The following is a 4774-nucleotide window of genomic DNA, read 5'->3' as shown; positions in this document are numbered from 1 at the left end:
TTAGATCTTATGAAGTGGCATTGACAGAGTGACCTATTAGCACAAAAGAAATAGAATTATAGAACGCCATGGAGAAGCTACATTCCATTTCAGTGAAGTAAGTTCTATAGCAGAGAGGAAACTGAAGCTAGGTTTCTCTTTCTTTCTTTCTTCCTTTCTTTCTTTCTTTCTTTCTTTCTTTCTTTCTTTCTTTCTGTTTTTCTTCCTTCCTTCCTTCCTTTCTTTTTTTTACATCAAGACCATAGTTTCTTCTCACTCTTTTTCTTCCAATTCCCATTTCCCCCCACATCCACTCCTCTTCCATTAACTTCAGACATGGTAGGACTCCTTTAGATATCGGCCAGCCATTGCATAGCAAGTTGTAGTAAGACGAGGCACCAGCTTGCCCATTAAGACTAGATGAGGCAACCCAGTAGAAGGAAAGGGTCCTAAAAGCAGGCAACAGAGTCAGAGACAGCTTCTGCTCCCACTGGTAGGAGTCTCACAGTAAAACCAAGCTACACAACTATAGCATATGTACAGAGAGCCTCGGTCATTCCCATGAAAGTTCCCTTTGAACCTAAATTTCTAAAGAATTTATCTGAACCCTTCCTTCTTATTTTGACATGACCATTCTATTCACAACTACAATTCTAACTGCTTTCCTTGCCCATCTCCAATATGTTGTATGATTATCTTTATATATGTGTGTATGTATATATACAGTTCTGTGGAGGCCAGAGGATAAATGTCTTCCTCAATGGCTCTTTACTTGGATTAAATACTATTTAACTGTCTGGCCTCTGGAGGCATTGCAGATGTGTCTGCTGTATCACATGTGTGTCAATAGGTGGTAGAGAGGAGAGAGTCTGTGTCCATACTGAGTATTCTGATCTAACAGTCTAGCCCCAGGGGGCCTGGACAGGGACTTAGCCTGAGATCACTACCAGTCTAGCACCAGGCAGGTCTAGGTGGGCTCGCAGGACAGAAAGCAAGCCTGAGACTAGAAGAACCTCTCTGTGGACCACAGGCTCCAGTCAAGAGTAGCCCAAGTTAGATAACCATTCGTGTGTGTCATGTGAGAAGCAAGCCTGAGGTGACTACCAGACCAGCACCATGGGACTTGGAAAGTGAGCTAACCTGAGGTGAACATCATCCCAACACAATAAAGGCCTGGAGTTTGGAGGGGGCGAGCCATGTGGAGATGATCCTTGCCTTATGCCGGACTGCATAATCAGGCATAGCACTTCTGAGATAACTCCAGAGATGACCTCAGACACTCAGACCCCAGGTGCCACTAAGAGGAGCAAATAAGTGGTGGGCACAATAAGAAGAGGCACAACTGGAGACTTGAGGGTAGTGAAAAGTAACCTCGTGTAAGCAGCCAATGATGCCACCTAGGGCCATAGCCCAGCAACAGCATGGGTCTATACCACCAAAGACCAAGCAGACACCCCTGGTCTGGGCTGCCACCCCTGGACTTGTTGATATCTGAGGGTTGTGCCGAACTGGCCCCACCACTCACCTGGGAATCCTGAGAGAGCTGGCCCAAAAGCATGAGAGCAGGAGAACTGACCCCACCCCTAGTCAGTGACAGTATTTGGGAGAACAGGCCCACATATTGCCGGAGCTGTGAGTGAGCTGGGCCCAAAGATGGAAACATGGGAGAGCTGACCCTATCACTTCCTGCAGTGACATGGATGAGGGAGAAATACCCTCCTTCCCCCTTGTCCCTCCCCACCTGTAGCAAAAGAGAGACCTGGCCCTGAGGTCACAAGAGCAGGAGAGCTATCCCTACCCTTCACCAGCTACAGCACTTTAGAAAGTGTGCCCTACACCTCCCCTGAGCAGCACAGTAGAGCTGAGCCTGGTACCAGGGGCACGGGTGAGCCAGCCATGTGGATGTGAGCATGAGAGAGCTGGCCCTGCACTTGTCTGCAATATGGTGATAAGGGTGAGAGAGAGATGTCCCTCCCCTGCCACCAATAGCAGGTAGGAGAGCTGATCCCTAGGTCATCATGGTAGGAGAGTAAGCCCTGCCCCTCACCTGCTGCACTTGGCACAGTAGGCCCTGAACCTCACCTGGGCAGCACAGTAGAAGTGACCCTGGATGTGGGGGTTGCAGGTAAGCTGGTCCTGAGGGTACGAACACATGAGATCTGGACCTGCCTATTGTCTACTGAGCTGTAGTGCAGGCAAAGGAGAGATATCCTCCTCCCTTCCCTGGTTCCTCACAGTCTATGGCATATGGGAGCGCTAGCCCCAGGATTATGAGAGTGGAAGAACTGGCCATGTTCTTCACTGGCTGCAACACTAGGGGGAGAAGCCCTGCATATGCAGCAAAACAGAGCTGGCATGATAGCAGGGGTTATGGATAAGCTGCCCCCAAATGCATGATAGCATGTGAGCTGGCAAGATGACCATCTTTGATACCTCTCGGGTCCAGATCCAGGGCTTTGAATCGGCCAGTCCCAACATCTACCCCGCCAATGACCTGCTGAAGTAGATGAAGGGGCCAGTTCTGCAGAGCCAAAACTACAGGATCTCCATGACACAGGGCAACAGCAGGATATCTGAGAGTCCCAGTGACATTCTAGTACTGATAGAGTAGCAGAAGCCAAAGATCTTGTATCGGACCAATGGCCATTTGCAAGCAAAGAAATGCAGACAAAAGGGACTACTGTAGGACCTACTGTGACACACTACAGCTTCCACAATGAGACTTGTTTTCTCCGTTGGTGATGAGTTTGCAAGGATGGAGGGTAGGTATAAGGGGATCGGGGAGATGAGTGGGATTAGGGTACATGATGTGAAATTCACAAAGAATCAATAAAAAGTAATTAAAAAATTAACCATAAGTATGTTTGTGTTTGGGGTACGTATACTTGAATACAGGTACCCAAGTAGACCAGAAAAGGGTGTCAAAGTTGGCACCGCAGCTGGTTGCTAGCCACTTATTGTGGGTATTGAAAATGGAACTCTGGTCCTCTGCAAAATCAGTACATGCTCTTAACTGCTGATCCATCTTTCCGGTCTCTTACCCTCATTGAGACAGGGTCTCTCCGTTAAGATGAGGTTCACCAATTTGGGTAGAATAGATGAATGGCAAGCTCCCGAGACCCTCCTGTTTCCCCCTTTTAAAAAGTACAAGTGGATAGAATCCTGGTATAAAAGTTAATGTGTGCCCCTGCAAGAAAGGGAAAAAGAGCAGGGGGTCCCCAGATCACTTTACACTCACTAGAGGGAAAGTCATTCATTTCCCAAAGTTGAGACATTGGGAAACATATGGCACATTATGTAAAGGTGAAAATAGAAACACTAGAAAAACCAAGAGGAAACTATGAAATTCCTACTAAAAAAAGAACGCAAAGCAGACAAGGTGACAGAATCAGCAATGGAGGTGACACCAGAGAATAAAATAAAATAACAAGGTAAAACTAAACATGTCTACCATGGTGACATATAAATGGTATGAATTCAAATATTGCAGAAAGAAAATCACTTCAACTGGGCTCAAAAATTAACATCAACTGTGATCTTTCCTGCAGCTGAAGCATACGGTTTTTTATACATTTCTGGACTCACAATGTCAAATATTTTATGTGTATATTTAAAAAATGTTATTTTTATGAAAAAACGTTCTTCAAATGGCAATAAAGCTTACAATTCTTAGCAGTTTAGAATGCAGTAAATACTGTGACAAAGCGAATTTAAAGCAAAGTGATGCCAAAAGGTTGAAAGAGAAAATATGGCTACCAGGCAAATATAGATTAGTAGAGCCCAAAAGTTCTAAAAGAAGCGTCAGACAAGGCTCAATTCCAGGAAGAAGCATTAAAGAGGATCAACAGATTAACTTGATAATCCATAATTAAGACATCAGCTTAAGCATTTATGAAACAAGTAGTCGTATATGAAAGCATTTAGTGTTTGTTAGAAGGGAGAAGCCTACCTAATTACAACAGCAATGGTAAACGCTATAGTATTCCCTTTAGTTCTTACCAGTTCACAGGAAAAATGAAGACAGAAAATTAAAATAATATAAGAAATTAGTTTATCATGATTCATATTCTGGGTCTATCATTTCTTTTTAGCATACAGAAAACATGAACATTATCTAAATCGTAAAAAGCAAAGAAAGTCAATATCCTAAAAATGTCCTGAAGTTAATATAGTTGAAAATATGTTGAAACAGTAGACTCTATGCATATGAAAAATAAAATACATGAAAGATTATATATATAGCTTCATTGTTGTAATCATCCTCAGTCTATAAATATACCGCTCTATCAAATTGAACACCTTAAATGTATAGTATTTTTGTCATATATGCCTCAATAAAGTTGGAGAAAATAAATAAAAGCAACAGCTGAAAGCTTTATCATTCATAATGACGAGAATTTCCCTTGTAAAATTATTTTATTATGGCTAGCAAGATGATTTAGATGATAAATAATCCATTGCCAAGTCTGATTACCTTGGTTCAATACCCAAGACCCATATAGTAAAAGGAAGGAGCTAGTTCCTACCAGTTATCCTCTGACTTCCTTACGCAGACTTGGGCATGCATCTCCTGTCCTCCAATCCCCACATTTGAACATATGCACACAAAATAAATAATCAGATAGATAGGTAGATAGACAGACAGACAGACAGACAGACAGACAGAGCAATAAAAATTCTTAAAATAAAATAACTGAGTATGGTGGTACATATCTTTAATGCCAAGATATAAGATATAAAGACACATGGAGCTATTATATGAATTTGAAGCAAGCAAAGTCTACCTAGCAAGTTG

At 42.9% G+C, this 4774-nt stretch overlaps 1 pseudogene; it reads left to right on the top strand.

Annotated features, from left to right (window-relative positions):
- The first annotated feature begins 774 nt into the window (after positions 1–774).
- Positions 775–889, top strand: LOC116904748 (annotated as a pseudogene).
- Positions 890–4774: the final 3885 nt, after the last annotated feature.

Source organism: Rattus rattus, chromosome 6 (assembly GCF_011064425.1).
Source record: "Rattus rattus isolate New Zealand chromosome 6, Rrattus_CSIRO_v1, whole genome shotgun sequence".
Classification (NCBI taxonomy): domain Eukaryota; kingdom Metazoa; phylum Chordata; class Mammalia; order Rodentia; family Muridae; genus Rattus; species Rattus rattus.
This window is presented reverse-complemented; position numbering and strand designations above follow the sequence as displayed.